This window comes from Panthera onca, chromosome A1, assembly GCF_046562875.1.
Source record: "Panthera onca isolate mPanOnc1 chromosome A1, mPanOnc1 haplotype 2, whole genome shotgun sequence".
Lineage (NCBI taxonomy): Eukaryota > Metazoa > Chordata > Mammalia > Carnivora > Felidae > Panthera > Panthera onca.
This window is the reverse complement of record NC_138339.1, coordinates 228711257-228728698: the sequence shown is the minus strand read 5'-3', so window position 1 is coordinate 228728698 and position 17442 is coordinate 228711257. Positions and strand designations below refer to the sequence as shown.

The 17442-nt window shown below is 42.4% G+C and overlaps 1 long non-coding RNA gene across 2 annotated transcripts in view; it reads left to right on the top strand.

Annotated features, from left to right (window-relative positions):
* The first annotated feature begins 5290 nt into the window (after nucleotides 1–5290).
* LOC132682187 (uncharacterized) overlaps nucleotides 5291–17442 on the top strand; it is a 44324-nt gene continuing 32172 nt past the window's right edge. For both annotated transcript variants that reach the window (XR_013555229.2, XR_013555185.2), the window contains exon 1: nucleotides 5291–5581. This is a non-coding gene — a long non-coding RNA (uncharacterized LOC132682187). The remainder of the gene's footprint in view (nucleotides 5582–17442) is intronic.

Genomic DNA, 17442 nt, shown 5'->3' with positions numbered 1-17442 from the left:
GACACCTGCAGATTCCTCCCATTTCCCTTTGTCACTTGGGATCTCAGGATATGATTTCACTGACAGCCTGACTCTTTCTGTAATTCCTTTGCTGAACTGTCGATTCACAATTTCCTCACAGCCTTTTGCTGAGTGTAACTCAAATCATCTGTGACGTTGACCCAATGACAGGAAGCTCACACCTCAGGGGCATATGTCCCCTGGCATCAGAGTGGGCAGACGGTGTCCATCCTCCTTGTTTGTGAGAACATTTCAGAGCCCAATTCAAGCGCTGTCACCTTTGCCTGGATCTGACTCATGAACTAATTAGTCACATTTGCGGCTAAAGAAGAACGAGCTGTGGGAACAACTTGATTTATTTTCTCTTTCAACAATCTTTTGAACCTGACCGTGTATGGCGCAAGAGGTCTGCTCCTGTATCAGCAGCTTGACTGAAATATTTATTGAGCACTTCCCACAGACAGAGGAGTATGAGGGCTAAGAATGACAAAGAAGGGAAAAGAGGCAGGGGCTTTAAACTTACTTCCCGGGCTTGACAGGCAGGTCTCTGGGGAGCAGGAGACACCTGTTAACTTCTGATCCCAGGATGGGGCCAGGTCAGCCCTGCTCTCTTCTATGCTTCTGGCTATTTCTGGACAGACTAGAGCTCAATGGGGTCTCTGGGGACAGAACCAGAGGCAGGAGCAGAAGCCCAAGCCTTCTAGACAATCCTACGATAATGGAACCGGCAGGGAAACAGAAGGAGAAGAGCAGATTTTATGGTTGTATTTAGCTCACATTTTATCATGCAAATAACAGTGTGACCATTAGGTGAGGGCAGTGGTCAAGGATCAGCCCAGTACCTGGCCCTGCCCAATAGTACTTGGAGAGAAACACCAAGCACTAAGCAAAAAGCACTCAGGGTCCCACCGTCCCAACTCAATAGCCAGATGAGGCTTTCAATACTGTTCCTCCTTATGAGGGAGCAACCTCCTTTTTTCTTTTCTCTCTGCATCTTCTCTTCACCACGAAGCCATCTCAGTTCGAGGGCTCTCTGGTGCTGGGGCAGGAGCCTGGGGCGTGTCCGTGTGCAATGTGTGCATAGTGTGATCGTTGCCTAACTTCAAGGGCTCTGTCGACAAATGATTTGCTTCTCAACAGTGCCTCTTATACCTACTTAAAAAAAAAGCTTCTGGAAATACAAATGAGAGCAGAGACCTCTGAAAGTTCCCTTGTCTAACTTCCTTCCATTTAAGAGACTAGTTGTGTGTGTGTGTGCACACGTGCACATGTGCGTGAGTGTGTGCACGTGAGGGAGAGATGAACACTGAGTTGGTCTTTTGGGATGTTTATGACTTGATTGTCACCAAAACTAATGGTCAAGCTAAGCGCCCCAAGAGGGGCCTCTATCCTTGCAAACCAAAGCCAGAGCATTTATCATGTTTCCTCCCCCTGTCCGGCTCCCACCCTCTGCCCCCACCACCTCTCTCACCACAGCAGAGAGGCTCCTGCTGAAGGAGGCAGATGCCGGCAGAGCTAGGACACGACTGAGACGGCTGTACCAGCTTCTCTCCCCATGTGTGAACATCTCTTCAACAACGGGGTTCTAACTCATCGTGCTCTTTGAAAACTGCCGGGTGCCTGCAGGATCTCGCTGTGAGCGGAGTCCGGGAGTCTCGAACTACTGGGATCTAAAGAGGAAGCAGCAGGGGAGCGGAGAGCCCAGGGAAGATGGGTTTTCAGATGCCCGTGGAGGCTGGCTGGGACTCGGAGATTTGTGTGCGACAGGGCTGTGCACCCTGATGCCGGGGCCGTGCTGCCTGCCCTCGGGGTTCAGGAAGGTCTGGCAGGAAAGTCGAAAAGCTAAGTCTATAGTGTCGCTCTTCAACTCAACTCATGGAGTAACGTTTGGTAGGCAGGGGAAGCAGGAAAGCAGGAGCAATTCCTTCCCAGACATTCTTCTAATCAATAAAGCAGGTGAATCTAAGTCCTATAAATATGTACTTCCCACCAAGGGAGAAAAAATACAGCCCTTCAATATTTTGGTTTTCCTTGAATTAGCCTTTATGCAAAGCAGTTGCTCCCCTCTGCCATGAGAACCTATTCACCCCAGAGTCTGCTTTCTAATGAACCTTCCAGAGGCCCTAGATTTGAATTTCAAAGAGCTTTCTGAAGGGTCCAGAGCTGTATCGTTACATGTAGAAACATTCAGAACAGAAAAGAGCATGGGGATAATTATTTTTCTCATCATCTCTACAAAAAAGTCCTTTTCTCAGCCTTATTGAGATATAATTGACAAATAAAAATTGTATACTTTTAAGCTGTACTGTGTGATGTTTTGATACACACATACCTGTGAAATGTTTACCACAATCAAACTAATACATCCATCTCCTCCCATAGTTACCTTTGTGTGTGTGTGTGTGTGTGTGTGAAACATTTAAGATCTACTAGCTTAGTAAACGTCAAGCATATAATATAGTATTGTTAACTGTCTGTGCAAATAACTTCTAAAATCTCCTGTGGTTCAGGGTCACGGCCAAGGTTGGATAGGGAATGAGTAGGAATGAAGGCTTAGATTACCTCATAAGAGCACCATGCTCATTAAACTCCTGCTTTCAGAGTCAAAGAAGGAAGGTGTGGGGGTGGGGAGGCCGTCTGGGACTCAGAAGGAAGGGGGAGGAGAAAGTCAGTGACTCACGCATTTACCTACACCTTCATGGTCAGACCTTATAACTGGGCTGCTTGAATGAGCCCGGGGGATGTGCCGGGCTCCATGAGGTTTAAAGGTGCGGAGACTCAGTCTTTTCCACCTGATCTCAGAATCTGGCCGAGGAGCAGAGTGAGGACACCAACTCTTGGAATACACGGAATGCTGTGTTATAATGGAAGTTTCTAAAGTGCTCTGGGAAACCAGAGGAAGACGAGAGCAACAGTATCTGGGGCCAGTGGGAAGGTTTCATGGAGGAAGCAGCAGCAGGAGGAAGAGGCACAGCCAGGAGGAAGGCGGGTTTTTGCAGGAGGTGGTCACCCAAGCCTGCTCTCTCCTCTGAGAGGGTGAACTCAGGGATGCCAAGAGGCACAGAACTCTTCTGGAATTTACCAGAGGCCTGAAATAAACTCAGGATACTACTGGCATTTGGAGACTGCCATGAACTATAAATAGAGAGTAGAGAAGATGTTCCGAATATTTTCTGAATGTGGAGGAAACTCATAGATGTTCCCAGCATTGAGGCTGTCCCACGAGAGCTGGGGCAGGGTAGGATCCATTGAATGACAGCCTTCCTTTCACAGGGAGCCTAAGGAGCTTGAGAGCCCCAGAAGACTTGCTCAGAGCTTAGCGCTCAATGCTCTGCATCCACGTGACTGTGGGGCGAACAGATACCACACTGGGGGCAGAAGCTGCTCTGGGATGCCAATCAGCCGGTGCAGCTCACTGGCTTCTCAACAGCTTAAAAATAATGCTTCATTATGACTTATACTCTTTGTATAGGAAAACCCAAAGAAAACAATTTTGGGGGGCTTTCTGCATTTTCCAGAAAAAGAAATCTTAGGGTGAAAGAAGCAGATGAGGTTTCTGACCCTATTTTCTCCCTGGCCTCAGTTTCCTCATCCATACCAGGAGGAGGCGGGGCCAGTGGAGCACAAACTCTCTTTCCTGCTGAGACATTTTCTTAGTCTGAGCGATAAGCAGACCAGCAGCTGTTTGCAATTACTCAGCCAGGCAGTCAGAGGATGTTCTCTCCCCACCATGTTTCTGCATCTGCCAAACTGAATTCTTTTTTGGGCAACATCTGTTCTTATTTCCCATGTGATGTTGTCCCAGTTGACCACAAAAATAATTACATACTTATTCTGAAGTAATCAGTTCATTGAAATCCCTTTCAACAAGATAGCAGATTTCACTGGGAGAAGTGACATGTCAGGAACAGAGTTCCATCTGGGGGCCGCAAATCAGGGACCTTACCAGTGCCCTTGTCTTTGGGGATGGTGGGGAGAGGCAGAGATGACTGCCGTTTGGAGTCGTGCTAGACCTAAAATATCAGCCTCTTTTCCCTCCCTTGGAGCTGAGCTGTGGGAGGGCTGCTCACAGACAGTGAGCCAACTCTTATATAAAGTTCATGGCAACATAGGTAAAGGAGCAGAGGACTTTCTTACAGCCAAGAGTAACACCATTACATATATTCTATTTCCTTTGATATCTACCTAAAAGGTCTCAAGTAAGCCAGTAGTAAAAAAATAAAAATAAAATAAAATAAAATAAAATGTGCCTGAGACAAACTCATCTCTTGATCCCTTGAACATAGTATGAATAAAGGTTTTGGGTCAAAGGGTGATAATAGGAAAATAAGATTCACAGTCATTTTAAGGAAGTGAGTGAAGGTTTGTAGAGCAGAAAATAACACTGGAAAGGCAGACCAGGTGTTAGATCTTTGACGACCTTATGTGACACGTTGAGCCTCTGTACTACATTTTATGGAAAATCATTGGAAGGATCTGAACATTTGGTTTAATTGGATTTCACATCTTCCTTATCTCAGCCTGCCCCCCCCTTTGAGGGGATGGAACACAATGTATCATCTATCCCTGGCATATATTGTTCTGAGCTCTACATACTTCCCTTTCCTTCCTCAAATGATGGGTCTTGCATAAATGTTTTCCAGGAAACTGAAAGTTTTCTGGGTTTTGGGGGGGGGGGACTGCTAAACCTTTTAAAGTCAGTAATTATGGAACTTGTCTGTATTCATTTATTCAGTGAACTATATATTAAACACCTGCTATATGTCAGATGATATTCTAGGTTGTAGTGACACAATGAGTAAATCATAGTTCCAGACCTCAAGGATCTTAACTGTGGAGGGAGATGCTAAAAGGTATATTTCTCATAATGTAGTAAATGAGATAGAAATAAGCACCAGGAACGGGGCACCTGGGTAGGTCAGTTTGTTAAGTATCCGACTTCAACTCAGGTCATGATCTCATGGTTTACCAGGTGGAGCCCCACTTCAGGCTCTGTGCTGACAGCTCAGAGCCTGGAGCCTGCTTCCTATTCTGTGTCTTCCTCTCTGTCTCTGCCCCTTCCCTTCCCTGCTCCTACTCTCTCTTTCTCTCAAAAATAAATAAAAAACATTAAAAAAAAAAAAAAAAGAAAGAAGGAAGCACCAGGATCTGTGGGATTATAGAGGTTCAAGGGAAAGGCTTCTTAGAGAAGATGAAACAGGCCTGTGGGTTAATGGATAGCCAAGAGTTAAGTAAACAGGTCAAGAGGGGTGCAGGAGCATTTCAGGTAGAGGGATCAGTTTGGTGTGTACAGTTTGGTGTTATGAGAACAGAATGCTCCAGAGAGAGGGGAGCAAAAGTCAAACTGCTATAGCTGGGAACTGAGGAACCAGAGGAAATGGAGGCAGAGAGGGAATAGCTTATTTTAATGACCATGCTGCTTCTAGAAAGACATAAAACAGGATAATCGCCAATCCTTCTGCAAATATCCAGAAATTCTGGACAAAATACACCAAAGATTCTTCTGAATGACTGAGGAGCTTTGAGAAAAAGAGAGGACATTCTCTTGTTCTAGAAACAGAAGGAACTGAAAATCAGACTGGTAAGCTCTTGCTTTAGTCCTTGGGTTAGGGAAGAGCACAGAACAGGTGGGCAGTCTGTGTAGTCTAGAAACTTGCATTTTAAGGCCCACAAGGCAACAGGCCATGTGACCATAAGCTGATAAAGAAAGACCTGGAGCTGAACCAACCCTCTCCTATAATCCACATGCTCAAGAGGCTATCTACCCTCAGTGAAAGGGGACTAGGAAAATTTGTGCTCTGGCACAGAAAGATAACAGATAGCTTGTTTGTCTTTGGTTGGAAAAAAGAGATCCCCTTCCCCCTTCCTCTAAATTCATAATCGCAGGGCTGTGCTTCATCAGAGTTTTGGGTAGTAAGTTGATACTACTCATATGGTCCAGCAGCAGCCAAACCAAACATTTTTCATAAAAATGGTTTCCAGGTTAGGGATACAGTGAGGACTCTTTGCAGGAATGAATGCAAAATTCTTCTGAAGGGGACATGTTCTCCCACACAAGACATAAAGGTTTGTATAGCAGAGACAACAAAAATCAGGTTAGACCCCTAAGAGCTTTCTTTAGATAATTGAATGACAATATATTAAGGATAATATAAAATAAATGTATTTAAGTGATTAAATACAAAGTGATTAAATACAAAGAAGGGTTTAAAGTCATAACAAGACAATATGTGAAAATATTGGCAGATTTGAAAGACTCACAAAGAACTTTTAGAAAAAAACGTCATTGGAAAAATTTAGCGAGTAAACAGCAATAGTATTCGACACCACTGAACAGAGAAAGAGTCAAGTGGAAGATACACCTGAAGAGATTTCCAAGGATGCAGCACAGAGATAAAGAGAGAGATATGTAAGCAATGTTAAGAATCATGGAGGATAGAATGAGAACATACAAACTATGTCTATCAAGAGTTGTCACAGGAAAAATAGAGTAAAAGGATAAGCAATATTAGAAGAGCTAATGACTTTGAAGTTCCTTGAACTGACAAAAGATACAGGTTCAAGGAGCACAATCATTCCGGAAGGAAAAGACATACAATGCCACTTCTGGACAAATGATTTTTGAAGATTTAGGATTTCAAAGACAAGAAAAGATTCAAAGAAACCAGAGAAAAAGACAGATTTCTTAAAAAGCAATAAAATTGGAATTTTCATAGACTTCACAACAATATAAACCAAAAGATAATGGAATGATATTTTCAAAATCTGAGAGTATCAGCCTAGAATTCTCTTTCTAATTAAATTCTCCTTTAAAAGTGAGGATGAAATAGAGACATTTTTAAGTTCAAAAGTTGGAGGACTTACTACTTTTAGGGAATGAAATGCTGAAGAATGTACTTTAAGAAGGCAATGCATTTAAGTTGTATGTAAGTGATGAATCATGGGAATCTACCCCCAAAACCGAGAGCACACTATATACCCTGTATGTTAGCCAACTTGACAATAAATTATGTTAAAAAATAAAAATTAAAAAAAAAAAAGAGAAGACAATGCAACCCAAAAGAAAACAGTAAAATCATGAAGTAATTGTGAGCGCAGAACCTGGTAACATGCAGGTAAATTTAAACGAGTATTGACGAATGATAGTGACAAATTCAGGTGCTAAAAACAAAAACAAAAAACTACCAATTATGTCAGCATGGAAGATGAGAACAGAGTAATTAGAGTTAAACTGTTTTAAAGTGTTCATATTTTGGAGAGAAAGGAAGAGAGGTTGATTATTTTAAACTTTGTTAGGTCAACTGCGTGTATTAAAAATTTAAGAGTTACTACTGAAAGAATGTGAATAGAATGTTTAAGTTTCAAACTGGTAGAGAGAGAAAAAACAATATAAGGAAAATATAGTTAATCAAATAGAAGGCAGGAAAGAAGAAGAAATAAGCCATGAAAGAGCAGGGTATATAGAACATATAAAATAAGGTGATAGAAATAAATCAAATATATGTGATCTGAACTGTTGTGCATGAATTAAAAAGGATAGATTATTAGGAGAGTGAGGGGTAAAATCCAGCTATAGCCTAATTCTGTGACACACATCTAAAACATAATTAATTACACAGAGCAAAAATGAAGAGATGGGAAATAGCTGTCAACCAAATGCAAGAGAAAAGAATATATGGCCATATAAATATTGGATGAAACCAAGTTAAAGGCAAAAACCTCACTGTTAATAACAAATAAGTTACAGCATAATGCTAAAGTAACAGTTCAGTGGGAAGATATACAAATTCTTAAATGGGTACAAAAAATGGTGTGAAAAGATACCATCTACACCAGCGTTTATTTATATGGTCTCAAAATACAGAAAGCAAAAATGGACAGAATTATAAGGAGAAATCCACAACCATGGTGAAATATATCATAGTAAACTTTTCTCGGTAACTTATCAAGTAGACCGCAGATGCAATATTTTAACAACATAATTAGCAAGATTGATATAACACACATATACGGAACTCTGTGTACCCAGCATTTAAGAGCCAATGAGAATTCAGCTTTACCCATTCTGAAGAGAACAAAGCCTCAGAGGGCGTGTACAGTGGAGAGAACTTAGAGCAGGAGTGAGGAGGACAACTCTTTCGCCAGTGTGGCCCCGAACCTCAGGACTGCCATGTGAGAGAAGACTGCTTTATTCTTTAAGCCACCGTATTCTTTGGGGTGTCTATTACAACAGTTTGGCATTCTACCCTAATCAATGAAAGTTCTATCGGATATTCTTTTTTAATTTTAAAATAATTTTAGATTTATAGAGAAGGTAAATAACAGCACCAAGTTTCCACATGCCCTTCGCTCAGGTTCCCCTAATATTAACGGTTTTACATATCTGTAATACAATTATGGAAACTAGGAAATTAACATTGGTACAATACTATAAATGAATCTGGAGACCTTATAAGAAATTCTCCCATTTGTCCCCTAATATCCTTTTTCTGCTCCAGATTCAATCCCAGATTGCATTAACTGTCTTCTTTTTTTTCAAATTTTAATTCCAGCATAGTTAACATTCAGTGTTAAATTAGTTTCCCATGTACAGTATAGTGACTTAACACTTTATGTTACTAGGCACTCATCATCTCATCATGATAAGTGTACTCTTAATTCCCCTTCATGTATTTCGCCCATTCAATTCATCCCCTTCACCCACACCCCAACTCAGTTAGCATTATATTGTGACATATTTGTTATTAACAATGAGGTTTTGGCCTTTAACTTGGCTTCATCTAGTATTTAAATGGCCATGTATTCTTTTCTCTTGCATTTGCTTGGCACCTATTTCTCATCTCTTCACTTTTGTGCTGTGTAATTAATTATGTTTTAGATGTGTGTCATGGAGTTAGGCTTTAGCTGGATTTTACCCCACACTCCCCTAATAATCTTTCTTCTCCACATTTTAGGTATATGGTGTCATACTGTATATACTTTTATTTTGTGAATCCCTTCATCGGGTTTTAATTTTACTGCTTTTGTGCTTCCTATTTTTCTTACTCCTATTTATGGTCTTTCCTTTCTACTCATACTCCCCTTGACCATTTCTTGTAGGGTTGGCTTTGTGGCCATGGATTCCTTTAACTTTTGTTTGTGTGGGAAACTCTTTATCTCTCCTATTCTGAATGATAGTCCTGCTGGATAAAGTATTGTTGGCTGCGGGTTTTTTTCTTTTAGTCCTTTGAATATATCATGTCACTCCCTTCTAGCCTGCAAAGTTTCTGCTAAAAAACCGGCTGCTAGCCTTATGGGGGTTTCCTGTGTGTGTAACTATTTTCTTTCCTCTTTCTACTTTTAAAATTCTCTCTTTATCACTGCTTTTTGCCATTTTAATTACTATGTGTCTTGGTGTGGACCTCCTGGTGTTGATTTTTTGGGGGACTCTCTGTGCCTCCTGGACCTGAATTTCTGTTTCCTTTCCCAGTTTTGGGAAGTTTTCCACTATTATTTCTTCAAATAATATTTCTGCCTTTTCTATTTCTGGGATCCCTATAATGCAAGTGTTATTATGCTTGATGGTATTACTGAGTTCCCTAAGTTTTTGTTTTTTTGTTTTTTCTCTTCTTTCTCCTGTTCAGCTTGATTGCTTTCTCTACTCTGTCCTCCAGGTCACTGATCTGTTCTTCAGCTTCTTCTGGTCTATTGATTTCATCTAGTATATTTTTAATTTCAGTTATTGAGTTCTTCATCTCTGATTGGTTATTTTTTTATGTTTTTTAATCTCTTTTTTGAGGGTCCCACTGAGGTCCCCCAGTCTTTTCTAAAGTCCAGTGAATCTTTATGACCATTAATTTAAATTATCTATCATTACTTTCAATTCTTACCTCTATTTTGTTTAGCTCTCTTGCTGTGATTTTGTCCTAGTCTTTCATTTTGGACACACTACTCTGTCTCCTCATTTTGTCTAACTCTCTATACCTGTTTCTATATGTTAGGAAAGTCAGCTATGTCTCCTACTACTGAAAGCAGTGGCCTTACGAAGAAGAGTTTCTGTAGTGCCCTGCAAAGCAGTGTCTGTCCCCTGTTCACTGGAACCTGGCACTTCAGGGGTGTCTCTTATGTGTGTTGTGTGTGCTCTGCTGTTGTGGCTGAGTCACTTTTGCCTTTGGTCCAATCATCTGCAATGGCTCTTTTGCCTGTTGTAGGCAAGGTTTGGTCCCTGTGTTGTTAGTGGGCCAGCTGGGGACCACTTTGGGTTTGAGTTGAGTCATATCGGGCCTTTGCCAGAGATGCGGTAGCACCAAACTGTGGGGCACGTTCCCTGCGTTGTCCCCAGAGAAGCTTTTGTTGGTGGGCAAGGCCTGCAGTCAGACCAGATGTCCGCTCCCAGTCCCCTGCTGGAACTACAGTACTACTGGTGTGTGTAGTTACCTTCCGCTCTCCCTGGACAGTCACTGAGGAGTGGTGTTGGCCTCTCTCAGGGCTTCTTATACACTGTCAGGTTTGTAGCATCGTTTTGGATGGGGTCTGGAGGGGACAGGTGCACAGGAGAATGGGGGGCAGGACACTTGGTACTAGCAAGGTCCTGCAGCTGCCTGGGAAAACTCTTGCCTGAGGTTAGGCAGGTTGGAGGGGGGTGATCTGCAGAAGCATGTTGGAGGCGGGGCTGTGGTATAAGCAAGTTGGGTAGAGAGTGTTGGTGCTGGTTCCCACAGTGTCTGTGTGTCTACACTTGGGGGTGAGAGGGGGGTAATGGCACCCACCAGCTCCTTTGATCTTGGAGAAGTCTCCCAGTGATCCCTGCCTCTCCAGCACATGCTCTGAGATTAGTAAACAAATCTCTGTCTCTAATAGCCTAGATGTTTTTCAAGCTCCTTCTTCTATGCTGTATCTCAGAAGGGTTGTTTATTGTGCTGTCTGTTTAAGGTTGGGGACCTAGTTAACTCTTACCTTCCACCTCTCCCAGAGCTGAGCCTGATGGTTTTTAAAGTTCCAGGTGTTAAGTCCTGAAGATTTGTAAGAACTCATGAGGTTAAACCCCTCTGGCTTTCAAAGCCAAATGTTACGGGGATTCATTTTCCCCCTGTGGGTTTTCCATGGCTAGAGTGCCTACTCCTCTCCCCTCTCCACACCCGCCATGTCCCTCCCTCCCATGGATAATCCAGAGGGGCCATTTAGCTCCCAACCATGGCTCTACCCCTCCTGCCCTCCATGATGTGGCCTCCTCTTTACATTCAGCTGTGGAGAGTCCACTCTGCCGGTTGTTTTCTGGGTTGTTTACACTGATGTGGGTGTTATCTAGTTGTATTTGTGGGATGAGATGAGATTAGGGTGCTCCTCCTTTCCCATCTCACCTGGAAGTCTTTTGTCTTTTCCTATTTTTGACAATTTCTCAGCCTTCCTTTGTCTTTCATGACCTTGACTCTTTTGAAGAATACTGGCCAATTTTTTAGAATGCTCTTCAATTTGAAATTTTTACATCTTCCTCATGACTAGATTGAGGTTATGATTTTTTGACAAGGATACTACAGAAATGATACTGTATCATTTCTTAATGCATCATATCAGGAGGCGCACATTGTTGACAAGTCTTTTTCCTGTTGATGTTGACTTAGTCACTTGTTTAAGGTCACATCTGCCAAATTTCCCACTGCCAGGTCACTATTTTCCTCTTGTGATGAATAAATATCTTATGGGGAGATGCATTAAGACCATGTAAATATACTGTTTCTCATCATACTTTTAGCCAGAAATTTTAGCATCTGTAGATAATTTTTGTTTTTACAGGAGGGGTCTTCTTTTGGGCTGGCATCTACACAGGGTGAACCCACGTTCCTCAGCCAAAGGGTGAAGGAACTAGCTGCTCCTCCTGGTGGGCTGGGCAAGTGGCCAGAGCAGGCAGCACAGACTCTCAGACTGCAGGACCTGACATGAGTAAGAGGCCATGGTCTGGGTGGCCAAAACATGAGGGGAAGTATGGCCAGTGAGGAGTGATAAGCTGCTTGAGGACCAAGTTTGTCCCCTTCATCATGGTTGTAACCCAGGCTTAACACGATGGCTGGACATGGTAATGCTTGTTATGGGCTGAATTGTATCCTCCCTTCAAATTCAAATGTTGAAGCCTTAATCTCAAGAATGGGGCCTGGCATTTTGCACATCTGACAAGCTCCCAAGAGAAGCAGCAGGTCCAAGGACCACCCTGGGTAGCAAAACTTTGGAATGCCTTAGAGTCCGAGAGTCCTGAGGCTTGCTTTTAAATTGAAAGATCTTTAGTAATTTCAGAGGAAGATGGGGAAACTTATTCGAGTTCAATTCAGCAACTACTTTGAGCACTTTGTAGATGCGAAGCCTGTGGAGTAGCCCCAGGAGGGCCAGTGACAGCTCCTCAAGGAGGGAGGGAGACCATGCAAGACAGTCTGTCCTGACTGCCAGGCCCCCTATAGTCTGAGGAAAACCAGTTTTATTCCACTGCAGGTATAAAAGATGAGGCTTGCCCATCAGTCATGTAGGGCCGCTAGGGAGACAACTTTTTCATCAAAGCTTAAGAAAAATAAGATTAGTTTTTGAAAAGAGTGGGAGGCAGCTGAGAGTTATTTGTTGATGTCAGTGGCCTTGGAAATTCTAAATGAGATTCTCTTTCATTTTGCTGCCCTTGGGTCGGGCTCCTTCTGTGGAGGCATCATCTTCTTCCTGCGACCTGCCTGTGAAGGCACCTGACTCAGGCTCTCTAGCGGTGGTCAAAGTCAAGCGTGCCTCCCCAGGCCCCAACCCCGTGTCATTTTAATATACTTTTCCCTCCACCCAACAATCAAGCCTCCTTCAGGAGCTGCAGTAAGGGACAATTTCTGCGCTCACAAAAATCAGTAACCTAGTTTTTACATGGCTCTTCGTCCAAAGCTCTAGGAAAACACTTTGCGATGGAAATTTGGCTGCGAGTCATTGTTGAGAATTACAAAATGGTGGGATTACTATTATTATTTATTAATCAACCTATAAATAGCCTCAAAAAAAAAAATCCAGGTGACTCAGCCTGAGAGGAATGAAACTGAGCTCCGTTTGCCTTCTTTAGTGAAACCTACCCCCAGACCAGGAGGCTGGAATGGTGTGGGCCAAACCTGGGAGAGGGTCTGTTGGACATCCCGTGGGGCAGAGGGCCTTGTGGGAGGTGGTGGGGAAGCTAGGATTTCTGTAAGGAATTATTTACAGAGGGTGTTGGGCCCATTGAGTTTTTCTTTGCTTCTTTTGATAGGAAGAACCCACACCCATGACTTTTTACCTTTCTCCTGTTTTCCCCATGGCAGGATGTCATTTTCACAGGAGTAGAGCAAGTAGAAGGGTGGTTTCTCATCTCACTCATGCCATAAGCCCCCACAGGGGTCCTAGCACTGGAAATCCGAATGTTTGCCATCCGCCTCTGCCCCGTGGCTCTTTTAAAAAGCAGTTCCGAAACAGTCCGCTGGTCCTGGGCGTGTGCCAGGCTGCTCTCCCTCGGAAGCTGAGGGCCTCTAGGAGGGCCCCGCTGGCACCTCAGGGCATGGAGCAGAGAAGCGTTTACTGTTTCTGCTCTATTTTGTTCTCCAGCTTTATTGGGATACAACTGGCGTGGAACGTTATGTAAATTTAAGGCATATAGTTTGTTGATTTGATAGGCTTATATATTATTGCAAAATGATTAATTACCACCCTAGCATTAGCTAACACCTCCATCACTTTACATAATTACCACTTCTTTTTTGTGGTGAGAACATTTAAAATCCATTCTCTTAGTAACTTCAATTATATAATACAGTTTTATTAGCTATAATCCCCATGTTGTATTTTAGATCCCCAGAACTTGTTAATCTTATAACTGCAAGTCTGTACCCTTTGACCAACATCTCCCCATTTCCTCCATCCTCCAGCCCCAGTATAACCACCGTTATACTCTGTTTCTCTCTGGGTTTGGCTTTTTTAGATTCCACATATAGGTGATATCATATAGTATTTGTCTTTCTCTGTCTGACTTGCTTCACTTAGCACAATGCCTTTTGGTTCACCCAAGTTGTCACAAATGGCAGGGTTTCCTTCTTTCTCATGGCCAAATAATATTTCTCTCTGTATATATTTTGGAATATTAGTCAGCCATAAGAAGGAAGGCAACTCTGCCCTTTGTGACAACTTGGATGAACCTGAGGGCGTTGTATATATTATATATAGAGAGAGAATCTTTAAAAAAAATTTTTTTTAATGTTTATTTATCTTTGAGAGACAGAGAGCAAGTGGGGGAGGGGAAGAGAGGGAGACACAGAATCCAAAGCAGGCTCCAAGCTGTCAGCACAGAGCCTGATGCGGCGCTTGAACTCATGAATTTTGAGATCATTAGCTAAGCCAATGTCAGATGCTTAACCGACTGAGCCACCCAGGCACACCGAGCATCTTTTTTATCCACTCATCTGTTGAGGATTAATGGTTGTTTCCATATCTTGGCTGTTGTGAATAGTGCTGCAATGAACATAAATGTGCAGATACTTCTTGGAGATCCTGTTTTCATTTCCTTTGGGTATATACCCAAAGTGGGATTGCTGGATCATATGCTAGTTCTGTTTTTAATTTTTTGAAGAACCTTCATATTATGTTTCCTAGTGGCTATACCAGATTGCATTTCCACCACAGTGCACGAGGGTTCCCTTTTCTCCACATGCTCCTCAGCACTTATCAATCTTGCCTTTTTTTTTTTTTAACTCTTTCTTTTTGATGGTAGCCATTCTAATAGGAGTGAGGTGGTATCTCATTGTGGTTTTGATTTGCATTTCCCTGATGATTAGGAATGTAGAGTATCTTTTCATGTGTTTAGTGGCCATCTGTGTAACTCCTTTGGAAAAATGTTCAGATCCTCTGCCCACTTTTTTTTTTTTTTACGTTTATTTATTTTTGAGACAGAGAGAGACAGAGCATGAACAGGGGAGGGTCAGAGAGAGAGGAAGACACAGAATCTGAAACAGGCTCCAGGCTCTGAGCTATCAGCACAGAGCCCGACGCGGGGCTTGAACTCACGAACCATGAGATCATGACCTGAGCCGAAGTCGGACGTTTAACCGACTGAGCCACCCAGGCGCCCCGCTCTGCTCACTTTTTAATTGGATTATTTTTTGGTGTTAAGTTGTAGGAGTTCTTTATATATTTTGGATATTACCCCCTATCAGATATATCATTTGCAAAATCTTCTCCCATTCAGTAGGTAGCCTGTTTGTTTTGCTGATAGTTTCTCTCACTGTGCAAAAGTTTTTTAGTTTGATGTAGCCCCAATTTAATTTGCAATGTACACATGCTTTTAACTCTAGTTTTTGAAAAAATTATAGACGTTTTTTCTTTCTACAATACACCAAACCATTCATGACAAAGTAAATTGATAATGGTGAGGGCAGACTAACTATAAGTTATAATTATAAATCAAGAATGGTAGGGGTGCCTGGGTGGCGCAGTCAGTGGGGCATCTGACTGTTGATTTCGGCTCAGGTCATGATCCAGGGTCATGGGATCAGCCGTGCATTGGGCTCTGCACTGAGCATGGAGCCTGCTTAGGATTCTCTCTTTCTCTACTCCTTCTCTCACTCTCTCTCTGTCTGTCTCCCTCTGTCCCTCTCCCCCACTCACATGCTTTCTCTCTCTCTAAAAAAAAATTAAATTAAAAAAGGAATAGTAGCAACTCTAACCAACTGAAGACAACCCTCACCATACACTAATAGTAGAGAATTAATTTAGAAAATTTTGGAAATTACAAATATTTACCCATGCACTTTTGTTGCCACACACTGGGTGGCTGCCAGACTTCCTAGGAGAATATTGAATGAATGGCCCCAGTAAATTCTGATCACATGTTAATTTTGGTTTATGAATTCCATTTTTCAGTTTCTATCCATAACTCATTTAATAGATGACTACTGAGTAGCCCTAATTACTACTGAGCCACCTAATTTTGTGGTTGAGTGATAGTCTGAGGGACAGCCTATGAAGTATGGAGGATAGGGTTTTCATGTTTGGAACCCATTAAGACTCACCAGGTGGTTTATAAGGGGATGCGCTGGAAAAAAAAAATATTGCTCTGGGGAAAGAAATGGGATGGTGGAGAGAGGTCATATCAGAGTATCCAGGAGGCACGTGTAGTTTGGAAACAAAGGTGTGTTTTATTTCATTGCTTTGCTTTGGTTTTAGTCATGATATTTAATTTCTTTTGAATTTAAAATGATATATTAAAGTAGGGTATGAGATTGTGTATCCAAATGGGAAATGTATTAGAAAGCTGTCAGATCACTGAGCATGTAAAATTGGTGTAAGTAGAGTAGCAAATTCTTCCCCAAATTTATTTATTGATAGAGTCTGGTTAAATGGCAATGGATGCCTTTACTCAAGTCTCTTGCCTCAGATCCATTGCCGGAGACTACCAAGCCCCCTACCTCTCCTTGCCCTCCAGTGACCCCTCGAGCCTCTATCCTACCACTCTTCTTGTTACCCTCTCCCCTCTGGCCATACTGGCATTCTGATTGCTCCTCAATCAACAAGACAGGCTCCTGCCTTAGGGCCTTTACACTGGCTGCTCTCTCAGCCTGCAATGTTCTTCCCTCAGATACCATCACTGCTCACGCCCTGATTTAAGCTCTAGTCCTTTTACCAAACTCATTTTCACAAGGAGGTCTATCATGACCATTCTCTTTGCTCTGCAAACTTCCCTGTACTCCTTTCCTCTAACTCCTGAATGCCCTTATCCTGTTCTGTTCTTTTTGTTTTTTCTTTTTAATAGCACTTATTTCCTTCTGACACATTGTGTAACTTATGTAATTATTGGTTTGTGATATTTATTAAGTCATGAATCTATTGAGTGAGATTTGGAAACCCAGGTCTCTGATATTTGGAAGGTCTATTTTGTCACTGTTTTGCAATCCGAGGAAGACAATTTTGAACAGTTGTAGACTTTTCTGATTGGACATGAGTAACATGCCCTCATTATTTTTTGAACTGCTTACCAAACATAACTTTTAAAGACTTCTCCATTAGCATTGTTTATGGTCAGTTCTAATCCAGTTGGCTTTTAAGCTTGCACACTTGCTTACTCTTATCACTTGTCCTGGTCTGTAGAGGATGCTGTTTACCACCCACATGCCCCCTTCAGGGTCGAGACTCCCATTCTCCTAGCTTCTGGGAGTGTCACCTGCTGATGGCTCTCTGGGACTTGCCTTCAATGTAAAGGGAGCATCTCACCCAAAGTTATACCTCTCTCTGAACATCCCACATCCACTGACTGGTTGGGGTGGGGTACGAAGGCCTAACCTCCTTGACTCAGTTCTGAAGGGCCAGAGCTGAGGCTTTCATCACAACTGCATCAAGTGCCTAATCTGACTTTCCTTTCAGTTGTTCTTCCAACATTCTCCACTAAACTTCCTGCACGAAAATCCTCATCTCAGAGTCATTTCATAAGCAACT